This window comes from Puma concolor, chromosome A2, assembly GCF_028749965.1.
Source record: "Puma concolor isolate L17-30 chromosome A2, mPumCon1.1.hap2, whole genome shotgun sequence".
NCBI lineage: Eukaryota > Metazoa > Chordata > Mammalia > Carnivora > Felidae > Puma > Puma concolor.
This window is the reverse complement of record NC_141668.1, coordinates 151,420,300-151,434,193: the sequence shown is the minus strand read 5'-3', so window position 1 is coordinate 151,434,193 and position 13,894 is coordinate 151,420,300. Positions and strand designations below refer to the sequence as shown.

The 13,894-nt window shown below is 36.7% G+C and overlaps 1 protein-coding gene and 1 pseudogene across 4 annotated transcripts in view; one reads left to right on the top strand and one right to left on the bottom strand.

The window, feature by feature from the left end:
• RAD54L2 (RAD54 like 2) overlaps nt 1-13,894 on the top strand; it is a 155,674-nt gene that overhangs the window by 68,227 nt on the left and 73,553 nt on the right. The window lies entirely within an intron of this gene.
• LOC112852548 (ATP synthase F(0) complex subunit g, mitochondrial pseudogene) lies at nt 7,713-8,044 on the bottom strand (annotated as a pseudogene).

The following is a 13,894-nucleotide window of genomic DNA, read 5'->3' as shown; positions in this document are numbered from 1 at the left end:
GGTGATTTTTGAGTAAATAAAATGGTCTTTGTGCATAATATATTGTAGAGGCTCTGCATTCTTGTTCATTCTAATTTTCACAGGCAGCTCAGTTACTGATTGATCCATCACCTTGAACTTATGAAGCCTTGGTTTTATGCCATTTTGGTACCAATCTGTGAAAAGCCCAAGATGTTTTCCAATCTAATTTGGTAGGACTCAATCTCTAAATTCTCTCTTCTTGCAGACCTTGTCAGGGCTTGGTTTTAGGCTTTGTTAGGGAGGATCCAGTATATAGGTCTTACTGTAGAATGTGGTTCATACTCTTAGGGACAGCCTTTCTTTTGTCTCAGCAGGATGGCAGGGGTGTTATATAAAATGTTAATGACATCTTTAAACTCTGGCAAGTCTACAACTCCCCAATTCCCCTGGCATTGCTCTTCCCCTAGCACTGCTAGGCTTCTAATATCTCTATGCTGCTCTCACTGTGGTCAGATACATACTCTGAATGATTTCACTTGTTTGAAATTTGTTGAGGTTTGCTTTATGGTGCAGTATATGGACAATTTTGATAAATGATGCATGAGCTGTTGAAAACAATGTGTGTTTTGTCATTGTTGAGTGAAGTGTTCTAAATATGTTTGTTAATTCAGGTTTGTTGTTTCATTCAGTTCTTGTATAGCCTTACTGGTGTTTTTGTCTGTTGGCTCATATTCTTGAAAGAGACTTGTTAGTCTCTCATTATGATTGTAGATTTCTGTATTTCTTCTTTCAGTTTTGTCAGTTTTAATGTATTTTGACACTAAGGTGTTGTGTGTATACAGAATTGATATTGTTATATTTTCTTTGTACAATGACCTTTTGTCATTATGAAACATCCCTTTTTATTTCTAGTAATGCTTCTTACCCTAATGTCTCTTTCACCTGATTTAGTATAGATAGATATGTCAGCTTTTGATTAGTGTTTATTAGTGTTTATTCTTTTACTTTTTTTTTTTTTTTTTGGTCTATTCTTTTACTTTCAACTTTTTCTCTGTTCTTATTTGTTTTTCATGCTTGCACCAGTTAGTTGGGTTTTGTTTTTTTTGATTCAGTCTGACAGTTTTAGTCTTTTAATTGAAATATTTAGTCAATTTATAGTTTATGTAATTATTGATAGAGTTGTGTTAAAATTTATCATCTTGATGTTTATTTTCTTTTTTTTTTTTTATTTATATATGAAATTTATTGTCAAATTGGTTTCCATACAACACCCAGTGCTCATCCCAAAAGGTGCCCTCCTCAGTACCCATCACCCACCCTCTCCTCCCTCCCACCCCCCATCAACCCTTAGTTTGTTCTCAGTTCTCAACAGTCTCTTATGCTTTGGCTCTCTCCCACTCTAACCTCTTTTTTTTTTTTTTTTTGTTCCCCTCCCCCATGGGTTTCTCTTAAGTTTCTCAGGATCCACTTAAGAGTGAAACCATATGGTATCTGTCTTTCTCTGTATGGCTTATTTCACTTAGCATCACACTCTCCAGTTCCATCCACGTTGCTACAAAAGGCCATATTTCATTTTTTCTCATTGCCACGTAGTACTCCATTGTGTATATAAACCACAATTTCTTTATCCATTCATCAGTTGATGGACATTTAGGCTCTTTCCATAATTTGGCTATTGTTGAGAGTGCTGCTATGAACATTGGGGTACAAGTGCCCCTATGCATCAGTACTCCTGTGTCCCTTGGATAAATTCCTAGCAGTGCTATTGCTGGGTCATAGGGTAGGTCTATTTTTAATTTTCTGAGGAACCTCCACACTGCTTTCCAGAGCGGCTGCACCAATTTGCATTCCCACCAACAGTGCAAGAGGGTTCCCGTTTCTCCACATCCTCTCCAGCATCTATAGTCTCCTGATTTGTTCATTTTGGCCACTCTGACTGGCGTGAGGTGATATCTGAGTGTGGTTTTGATTTGTATTTCCCTGATAAGGAGCGACGCTGAACATCTTTTCATGTGCCTGTTGGCCATCCAGATATCTTCTTTAGAGAAGTGTCTATTCATGTTTTCTGCCCATTTCTTCACTGGGTTATTTGCTTTTCGGGTGTGGAGTTTGGTGAGCTCTTTATAGATTTTGGATACTAGCCCTTTGTCCGATATGTCATTTGCAAATATCTTTTCCCATTCCGTTGGTTGCCTTTTAGTTTTGTTGGTTGTTTCCTTTGCTGTGCAGAAGCTTTTTATCTTCATAAGGTCCCAGGAATTCACTTTTGCTTTTAATTCCCTTGCCTTTGGGGATGTGTCGAGTAAGAGATTGCTACGGCTGAGGTCAGAGAGGTCTTTTCCTGCTTTCTCCTCTAAGGTGTTGATGGTTTCCTGTCTCACATTCAGGTCCTTTATCCATTTTGAGTTTATTTTTGTGAATGGTGTGAGAAAGTGGTCTAGTTTCAACCTTCTGCATGTTGCTGTCCAGTTCTCCCAGCACCATTTGTTAAAGAGACTGTCTTTTTTCCATTGGATGTTCTTTCCTGCTTTGTCAAAGATGAGTTGGCCGTACGTTTGTGGGTCTAGTTCCGGGGTTTCTATTCTATTCCATTGGTCTATGTGTCTGTTTTGGTGCCAATACCATGCTGTCTTGATGATGACAGCTTTGTAGTAGAGGCTAAAGTCTGGGATTGTGATGCCTCCTGCTTTGGTCTTCTTCTTCAAAATTACTTTGGCTATTCGGGGCCTTTTGTGGTTCCATATGAATTTTAGGATTGCTTGTTCTAGTTTCGAGAAGAATGCTGGTGCAATTTTGATTGGGATTGCATTGAATGTGTAGATATCTTTGGGTAGTATTGACATTTTGACAATATTTATTCTTCCAATCCATGAGCAGGGAATGTCTTTCCATTTCTTTAAATCTTCTTCAATTACCTTCATAAGCTTTCTATAGTTTTCAGCATACAGATCCTTTACATCTTTGGTTAGATTGATTCCTAGGTATTTTATGCTTCTTGGTGCAATTGTGAATGGGATCAGTTTCTTGATTTGTCTTTCTGTTGCTTCATTGTTAGTGTATAAGAATGCAACTGATTTCTGTACATTGATTTTGTATCCTGCAACTTTGCTGAATTCATGTATCAGTTCTAGCAGACTTTTGGTGGAGTCTATCGGATTTTCCATGTATAATATCATGTCATCTGCAAAGAGCGAAAGCTTGACTTCATCTTTGCCAATTTTGACGCCTTTGATTTCCTTTTGTTGTCTGATTGCTGATGCTAGAACTTCCAGCACTATGTTAAACAACAGCGGTGAGAGTGGGCATCCCTGTCGTGTTCCTGATCTCAGGGAAAAAGCTCTCAGTTTTTCCCCGTTGAGGATGATGTTAGCTGTGGGCTTTTCATAAATGGCTTTTATGATCTTTAAGTATGTTCCTTCTATCCCGACTTTCTCAAGAGTTTTTATTAAGAAAGGGTGCTGGATTTTGTCAAAGGCCTTTTCTGCATCGATTGACAGGATCATATGGTTCTTCTCTTTTTTTTTGTTAATGTGATGTATCACGTTGATTGATTTGCGAATGTTGAACCAGCCCTGCATCCCAGGAATGAATCCCACTTGATCACGGTGAATAATTCTTTTTATATGCCGTTGAATTCGATTTGCTAGTATCTTATTGAGAATTTTGGCATCCATATTCATCAGGGATATTGGCCTGTAGTTCTCTTTTTTTACTGGGTCTCTGTCTGGTTTAGGAATCAAAGTAATACTGGCTTCATAGAATGAGTCTGGAAGTTTTCCTTCCCTTTCTATTTCTTGGAATAGCTTGAGAAGGATAGGTATTATCTCTGCTTTAAACGTCTGGTAGAACTCCCCTGGGAAGCCATCTGGTCCTGGACTCTTATTTGTTGGGAGATTTTTGATAACCGATTCAATTTCTTCGCTGGTGATGGGTCTGTTCAAGCTTTCTATTTCCTCCTGATTGAGTTTTGGAAGAGTGTGGGTGTTCAGGAATTTGTCCATTTCTTCTAGGTTGTCCAATTTGTTGGCAAATAATTTTTCATAGTATTCCCTGATAATTGTTTGTATCTCTGAGGGATTGGTTGTAATAATTCCATTTTCATTCATGATTTTATCTATTTGGGTCATCTCCCTTTTCTTTTTGAGAAGCCTGGCTAGAGGTTTGTCAATTTTGTTTATTTTTTCAAAAAACCAACTCTTGGTTTCATTGATCTGCTCTACAGTTTTTTTAGATTCTATATTGTTTATTTCTGCTCTGATCTTTATTATTTCTCTTCTTCTGCTGGGTTTAGGCTGCCTTTGCTGTTCTGCTTCTATTTCCTTTAGGTGTGCTGTTAGATTTTGTATTTGGGATTTTTCTTGTTTCTTGAGATAGGCCTGGATTGCAATGTATTTTCCTCTCAGGACTGCCTTTGTTGCGTCCCAAAGCGTTTGGATTGTTGTATTTTCATTTTCGTTTGTTTCCATATATTTTTTAATTTCTTCTCTAATTGCCTGGTTGACCCACTCATTCGTTAGTAGGGTGTTCTTTAACCTCCATGCTTTTGGAGGTTTTCCAGACTTTTTTCTGTGGTTGATTTCAAGCTTCATAGCGTTGTGGTCTGAAAGTATGCATGGTATGATTTCAATTCTTGTAAACTTATGAAGGGCTGTTTTGTGACCCAGTATATGATCTATCTTGGAGAATGTTCCATGTGCACTCGAGAAGAAAGTATATTCTGTTGCTTTGGGATGCAGAGTTCTAAATATATCTGTCAAGTCCATCTGATCCAATGTCTCATTCAGGGCCCTTGTTTCTTTATTGACCGTGTGTCTAGATGATCTATCCATTTCTGTAAGTGGGGTGTTAAAGTCCCCTGCAATTACCACATTCTTATCAATAAGGTTGCTTGTGTTTATGAGTAATTGTTTTATATATTTGGGCGCTCCGGTATTCGGCGCATAGACATTTATAATTGTTAGCTCTTCCTGATGGATAGACCCTGTCACTATTATATAATGTCCTTCTTCATCTCTTGTTACAGCCTTTAATTTAAAGTCTAGTTTGTCTGATATAAGTATGGCTACTCCAGCTTTCTTTTGGCTTCCAGTAGCATGATAAATAGTTCTCCATCCCCTCACTCTCAATCTAAAGGTGTCCTCAGGTCTAAAATGAGTCTCTTGTAGACAGCAAATAGATGGGTCTTGTTTTTTTATCCATTCTGATACCCTATGTCTTTTGGTTGGCGCATTTAATCCATTTACATTCAGTGTTATTATAGAAAGATATGGGTTTAGAGTCATTGTGATGTCTGTATGTTTTATGCTTGTAGTGATGTCTCTGGTACTTTGTCTCACAGGGTCCCCCTTAGGATCTCTTGTAGGGCTGGTTTAGTGGTGACAAATTCCTTCAGTTTTTGTTTGTTTGGGAAGACCTTTATCTCTCCTTCTATTCTAAATGACAGACTTGCTGGATAAAGGATTCTCGGCTGCATATTTTTTCTGTCTAGCACACTGAAAATCTCGTGCCAATTCTTTCTGGCCTGCCAAGTTTCAAAAGAGAGATCAGTCACGAGTCTTATAGGTCTCCCTTTATATGTGAGGGCACGTTTACCCCTTGCTGCTTTCAGAATTTTCTCTTTATCCTTGTATTTTGCCAGTTTCACTATGATATGTCGTGCAGAAGATCGATTCAAGTTACGTCTGAAGGGAGTTCTCTGTGCCTCTTGGATTTCAATGCCTTTTTCCTTCCCTAGTTCAGGGAAGTTCTCAGCTATTATTTCTTCAAGTACCCCTTCAGCACCTTTCCCTCTCTCTTCCTCCTCTGGGATACCAATTATGCGTATATTATTTCTTTTTAGTGTATCACTTAGTTCTCTAATTTTCCCCTCATATTCCTGGATTTTTTTATCCCTCTTTTTCTCAGCTTCCTCTTTTTCCATAACTTTATCTTCTAGTTCACCTATTCTCTCCTCTGCCTCTTCAATCCGAGCCGTGGTGGTTTCCATTTTGTTATGCATTTCGTTTAAAGCGTTTTTCAGCTCCTCGTGACTGTTCCTTAGTCCCTTGATCTCTGTAGCAAGAGATTCTCTGCTGTCAGCTATACTGTTTTCAAGCCCAGCGATTAATTTTATGACTATTATTCTAAATTCACTTTCTGTTATATTATTTAAATCCTTTTTGATCAGCTTGATGTTTATTTTCTATATCATCTTCTATTTTGTTCTTTTTCCTTTGGATTAATCAAGTTGTTGGCATTTTTTTGTTTTTGTTTTTGTATGATTCAGTTTTCTCCCTATTGGCTTGTTAGTTATACAATCTTTTACTATGCTTTTAGTGGTTATTTAGGTTATGGTATGCATCCTTGTCTAATATAAATCATTGCTTTTATTACTTCCCCAACTGTATTAGAACCTTAGAACATTTTATTTTATTTTATCTTATTATTTATTTTTAACCTTACAGCATTTTAAATCTGTTTACTTCTTTCCTGCCTTTTAGGTTATATATCCTTATTTTAACTCTACACATTTTACTTAAAAAAAAATTTTAATGTTTACTTTTGAGAGAGAGAGAAAGAAAGAGTGAGCGAGTGAGTGAGTGAGCATGAGTGGGGAAGGGGCAGAGAGAGGGGGGGACACAGAATCTGAAACAGGCTTCAGGCTCTGAGCTGTCAGTGCAGAGCCTGACATGGGGCTTGAACCTATGAACTGGGAGATCATGACCTGAGCTGAAGTCAGATGTTTAACTGACTGAGTCACCCAGGCACCCCTTAATTCTACACATTTTAAATGCTATAAAATGTTATTGTTTTTCTATAGTCAGTATTCATTATATTTGCCTCATCTATACCCTTTTTGTTCCTTTATTTATTTATTTATGTATGTATGTATTTATTTATTTATTTATAGGAGTTTATTTGAGCAAACATCAAATAGGGTGGTACCAACTAGAAGAGGTTAGGAGCCTTTCCTTTTATGGTGTTTTTCATTCCTTCATTTCTTTCTTTCTTTCTTTCTTTCTTTCTTTCTTTCTTTCTTTCTTTTTTTTGTCTGAGATCATTTTTTTTCTGGCTCAAGGACTCCCTTTGGTATTTAGGTTTGAAAATGTTTTTTGGCAACAAATTTAATGTGTGTTTCCGTTTGTCTGAAAATTGCTTTATTTTGCCCTCATTTTTGAATGATGTATTAGCTGGTACAAAATTCTAGGTTGCCAGTTATTTTCTTTCAACACTTAGAAGATTTTCCACTGTCTTCTAGCATCTTTCATGTCTGAAAAATACATTGCCATTCCTATTGTTGCTCCTTTGAAGGTAATGTGTTCTCCCCCACTTATGACTACTTGTACAGCTTTTTATTTGGTATTAGTTTTCAAAAGTTTTGCTATAAGCTCCCTAGGAATGGTTTTTTGTTGTGTTTTGTTTTTTTCTATTTATCCTACCTGTCATCCATAGAGCTTCTTGATTCCAGTTATTATATATGTTATTTCTAGAATTTCCCTTTGTCTTTTTTTATTGAGTCTGATTATTTGGTAACATTATCCCTGTTTTCATTTTCTCCATTTCTTTGTTTTCTTGCACATTTTATCAGTTATTTTTTATTATTATTATTTTTTAAGTGTCTAGACCACCAGTGATTCTCGTTCTGTTGTCTGTTTATCACCTCTTAGTTTTTTGTTTTTTTTTTTTTGATACATTATCTTATTTTATTCAAATACCAGTCTGATCACACATGGTCCAAAAACACTCAATAAAAATAACAAACCAAGTATAGACAGATGTTAAAGATTGGTCTTCAAATATCATAGCCAATGATGCCATGCTTTCCTATGATCTCGCTGACATAAAATCACATCCACACCTCAGTAGCCACCAAACCATTCAGCAGAGCTTCCTTAACTGTGAGCTGTTTGAAGCTACCAGTTTGAGCACTCTTGACTATTTTTTTCAAGCTCTGAATAGCTGTAGGGATCTCAGCAGGGGTTGGAGGAACCAACTCAACCTTGGCATAGTGTCAAAATGTGGCCAATTGAGTCTTCGAGCAAGTCACAGCAGCCTTCACCAGCTCTGGGGCCTTCTCCGTGAGGTTACGGACAAACTGGGCCATGATTCCAGGATTTTCCCTCTTAGTTTTTGATCATTTGGTCTTGTCTCCTGGCATAGCTGGTAATTTTTCATTGAATGCTGGGCAGTGTACATAAAAAGTTATAGAGACTATGGATAATATCTTTAGAGAAGTTTTCCTTTTCTTCTTCTAGGCACATACAGTGGGGCTGATCACCTTAATCCAGCAGGACAAAGCTGAATAAATGTCAGATCATAGTTTATAAGCCTTTGTTTACTCCTGGCATACCCCTGTTTCTAGAGTAAGGCCATCCCATAGGTTCCACTTGAGAACGAAGGTGTTCCCTGGAACCATCTGCTCTGGTGGTTCCTAAATTTCTAATCCTTCTCTGCACCTTGAGATTGCAGAAACATATTCTCTGCTTTTCAGTGGCTTTTAGCTTAGCTTTTTAGTCTCCCATCTCACCTTTAGAGCAAAGCAAATGACCTGGTGAAAATGAACTGAGTTTTTGGCTCAGTTTTGCTTTTCCCATTTCATTAGGATCATGGTCCCTCATGTCTTCAATTTTTGTCTTTTTAGCCTCATGAAATTGTCAAAAGTTCTGGTTTCTTTGCTTTTTATTAACAGCCCTCAGTTTGGATGACTCTCAGTTTGCCCCAACACTCAGACTTGGCAAAAGAGGGGAATAAATGGCAGGAGAATGCTAGCTCACCTCTTCTTAATTTCCCTTTCTCTGTAATCTTGTCCCTTCTACTTCTGGTTCTCTCAGCATCTCTTCAATGCCTTCAAAAAGGTTTTGTTGTTTTTAAATTCAATAACATGTTTCTAGCTATTCTTAGTGCAAGCAGTGGTTTGCCTCAAGCTATTCCATCTTAGCTGGAAGCAGAAGCACCAAGCCAACATTTAAAAATATGTATATATTCTTATTGAGGTACATTTTAAAGTTATAATTCAATGATTTTTAGTATATTCACAAGGTTTTTAACTATCACTACTGTCTAATTTCAGAACATTTTCATTACTCCAAGAAACAACCCTGTTATCCATAGGCAGGCACTCCCATTACCCTCTATCTCAGCCCCTTGCAACCACTGTCCTGCTTGCTATCTATATAGATTTACTTGTTCTGGGCATTTCTATAAGTGGAATTGTACAATATGAGGCCTTTTGTGTCAGACTTCTTTAACTTAGTGCAATGACTAAGCCAACTGTGTGTATGTGTGTGTTAAAATATATGTAACATGAAATTTACCATTTTGGCCATTTTAAAGTGTAGAATTCTGTGGCATTAAGTACATTTACACTGTTTTGTAACCCTCACCACTATCCATTACCAAAACTTTTTAATCATCCCATATTGAAACTCTGTACCCTTTAAATCATCACTCTCCATCACTTTCTGTCTTTAACTATGCTAAATACTTCATATAAATAGAATCGTGCAGTATTTGTCCTTTTGTGACTGAATTATTTAATTTAACATAATGTCCTCAAGAATCACGTTGTAACCCAGCAATTGCACTACTATGTATTTATCCAAGGGATACAGGTGTGCTGTTTCAAAGGGGCACATGCACCCCAATGTTTATAGCAGTGCTATCGGCATTAGCCAAAATATGGAAACAGCCCAATTGTCCATCGATGGGTAAATGGATAAAGAAGATGTGGTGTGTGTGTATGTATGTGTATATATACATATATATATATATATATATATATATATATATATATACACACAATGCAGTATTACTCGACAATCAAAAAAAAAAAAATGAGATCTTGCCATTTGCAACTATGTGGATGGAACTAGAGGGTATTATGCCAAGCAAAATAAGTCAGAGAAAGACAAATATCATATGACTTCACTCATATGTGGAATTTAAGATACAAAAAAGATGAACATAAGGGAAGGGAAGCAAAAATAATATAAAAACAGGGAAGGGGACAAAACATAAGAGACTCTTAAATACAGAGAACGAACAGGGTTGCTGGAGGGGTTGTGGGTGGGGGGATGGGCTAAATGGGTAAAGGGCATTAAGAAAGACACTTGTTTTTCTTAATGAAGCACTGGGTGTTATACATAGGGGATGAATCACTAGAATCTACTTCTGAAATCATTATTGCACTAGATGCTAACTAACTTGGATGTAAATTTAAAAATAAATAATAAAAGAAACAAAAAGAGTCACGTTGTGGCATGTGTCAGAATTTCTTTCTAAGGCTGAATAATATTCTATTGTATGTATATATCACATTTTACTTACCCTTTTATCCATCAGTGGATACCTAGGTTGTTTCCTTGTTTTAGCTATTATGAATAATGATCCTGTGAGCAAGACTGTATGTCAAGACTCTGCTTTCAGCTCTTTTGAGTATATGTCCAGAAGTGGAATGGCTGGATCACATGGCACTCCAGTGTTCTAACTTATTGAGGGATTGCCCTACTGTTTTCCATAGCAGCTGTGTCATTGTGCATTCTTTTTTTGGGGGGGGGGGGAAATAATGATGAATTCAATTTTATTTATTCTTTTTTTAATTTTATTTTTTAAATTTACATCCAAATTAGCATATAGTGCAACAATAATTTCAGGAGTAGATTCCCTAATGCCCCCTACCCATTTAGCCCATCCCCCCTCCCACAACCCCTCCAGTAACCCTCTGTTAGTTCTCCATGTTTAAGAGTCTCTTATGTTTTGTCCCCCTCCCTGTTTTATATTATTTTTGTTTCCCTTCCCTTATGTTCATCTGTTCTGTGTCTTAAAATCCTCATATGAGTGAATTCATATGATACTTGTCTTTCTCTGACTAATTTCACTTAGCATAATACCCTCCAGTTCCATCCACATTGTTGCAAATGGCAAGATTTCATTCTTTTTAATTGCCGAGTAATACTCCATTGTGTGTGTGTGTGTGTGTGTGTGTGTGTGTGTGTGTGTGTGTACCACATCTTCTTTATCCATTCATCCATCAATGGACATTTGGGCTCTTTCCATACTTTGGCTATTGTTGATAATGCTGCTGTAAACATTGAGGAGCATGTGCCCCTTTGAAACAGCATACTTGTATCCCTTGGATAAATACCTAGTAGTGCAATTGCTGGGTCGTAAGGTAGTTCTATTTTTAATTTTTTGAGGAATTTCCATACTGTTTTCCAGAGTGGCTGCACCAACTTGCATTCCTACCAGCAATGCAAAAGAGATCCTCTTTCTCCACATCCTCACCAACAGCTGTCATTGCCTGAGTTGTTAATGTTAGCCATTCTGACAGGGGTAAGGTGGTATCTCATTGTGGTTTTGAGTTGTATTTTCCTGAAGATGAGTGATGTTGAGCATTTTTTCATGTGTCAGTCGGCCATCTGGATGTCTTCTTTGGAGAAGTGTCTATTCATGTCTTTTGCCTGTTTCTTCACTGGATTATTTGTTATTTGGGTGTTGAGTTGGATAAGTTCTTTATAGATTTTGGATACTAACCCTTTATCTGATATGTCCTTTGCAAATATCTTTTCCCATTCTGTTGGTTGCCTTTTAGTTTTGCTGATTGTTTCCTTCACTGTGCAGAAGGTTTTTCTTTTGATGAGGTCCCAATAGTTCATTTTTGCTTTTGTTTCCCTTGCCTCCAGAGATGTGTTGAGTAAGAAGTTGCTGCGGCCAAGATCAAAGAGGTTTTTGCCTGCTTTTTCCTGGATCATCATGGATTTTGATGGCTTCCTGTCTTACTTTTAGGTCTTTCATCCATTTTGAGTTTATTTTTGTGTATGGTGTAAGAAAGTTGTCCAGGTTCATTTTTCTGCATGTCACTGTCCAGTTTTCCCAGCACCACTTGCTGAAGAGACTGTCTTTATTCCACTGGATATTCTTTCCTGCTTTGTCAAAGATTAGTTGGCCATACATTTGTGGGTCCACTTCTGGGTTCTCTGTTCTGTTCCGTTGATCTGAGTGTCTTTTTTTGTGCCATCATTGTGCATTCTTGCCAATAGTGCACAAGGTTCTCCACATCCTTGCTAATACTTTTATTTATTTTGTTTTGATAGTAGCCACCCTAAATGGGTGTACAGTGGTAAGTTATGGTAGTGTCGATTTACATTTCCCTAATGATTAGTGATTTTAAGCATCTTTTATTAATTGGCCATTTGTGTGTCTTCTTTGGAGAAATATCTATCTTTTGCCATTTTTGTATCAGTTTTTTGTTGTTAAGTTTTAGGAGTTCTCTATATATTCTGGATATTAATCCCAGATCAGATACATGGTTTGCAAATATTTACTCTCATTCCGTGGGTTGTCTTTTCATTCTGTTGATAGTGTCTTTTCATGCACAAAAATTTTTAAGTTTTCATGAAGTCCTGTTTGTATTTTTTTTTTCTTTTATTGCCTGTGCTTTTGGTTTCATATCCAAGAAATCATTGCCAAACCCAGTGTCATGAAGTTTTTTCCCTATGTTTCCTTCTAAGTTTTATAGTTTAAGGTTTTACATTTAGGTCTTTGATCTATTTTGAGTTAATTTTTGTATATGGTATAAGTTAAGGATCTAGTTTCATTCTTCAGCATGTGGATATTTGGTTTTCCCCACACCACTCGCTGAAGACTGTCCTTTTCCTATGAATGGTATTGGCACTCTTGTTGTAAATGCTTTGATCATGTACGTGAGGGCTTATTTCTGGGCTGTTCATCTTATTTCATTGGTTTCTATATCTGTCTTTATGCCAGTTCCCCACTGTTTTGATTACTGTAGCTTTATATTAAGTTTTGAAATCAGGAAGTGTGTATTCTCCTTTGTTCTTTTTCAAAATTGTTTTTGCCTATTTTTGTAAGCAAAATTTTACTGGAACATAGCTACACTTGTTCACTTCTATGTTTATGTATGGCTGCTTTTGAGCTACTCTGGTAATGCTGGCTCATTACAACAGAGACTGTATGACCCACACAACCTAAAGTATATACTATCAAGACTTTTTATAGGCAATGTTTGCCAATATCTAAATATTTAAAGTCTTTGCCACTACAAATGCAAATAAAAACTAAGAAACAGCCTGAATGAAAAACCTTCTGTGATATACTGATAGCCTGCCATTAAAATGACAAGCATGTGGAGTGTGTCAAAGAAATATTTATATGTATGTAACAAGTGACCGAAGGAGAAGATAAAATGATGTGTATTCATTGGTTATCAGTGTGGAATATGCAAATGTATATTAACAAACATGGAAAAATTGAGATCTAAATAGTTTAGAGATTAGTGCTTGTTACATTTTATCTTCCATTAAGACTTCTAAAACAGTTGTGAAGTTTTTATTTTGGAAAATCTCAAACGAAATAAAAAAAGAGAGACAATAGTAAAATGAACCCTGTATTCCCAGTATTTTCTGCCATAGTTGTGAATACAAGGTTAGTGTTGTTTCATCTGTTCCCCCCAACCTTGGATTACTTCCAAGTAGATCTTTTTTTTTTTTTTAAGACCTTACCAGCAACTTTTTTTTTTAATGTTTTTATTTTATTATTTTTGAGAGGGAGAGAGACAGAGAGTGGGTGAGGGACAGAGAGAGAGGGAGACACAGAATCTGAAGCAGGCTCCAAGCTCTGAGCTGTCAGCACAGAGCCTGACGCAGGGCTCAAACCCATGAACTGTGACCTGAGCTGAAGTTGGAAGCTTAACTGACTGAGCCTCCCAGCTGCCCCTGGAAGTAGATCCTTAATGTTGTGACATTTTATCTGTAAACTTCAAAGTATATTTACTTTGTCTTCTAACATATAAAGTCCTAGAAACAGAAACACAATACCATTATCAAACCTAAATATTTTAAATAAACAATTCCTTGTATCATAAAATATCCAGATAATCTCTGATTATCTTTTAAAAATTATTTTTACTGTTAATTCCACATTTCTACATTTAGTT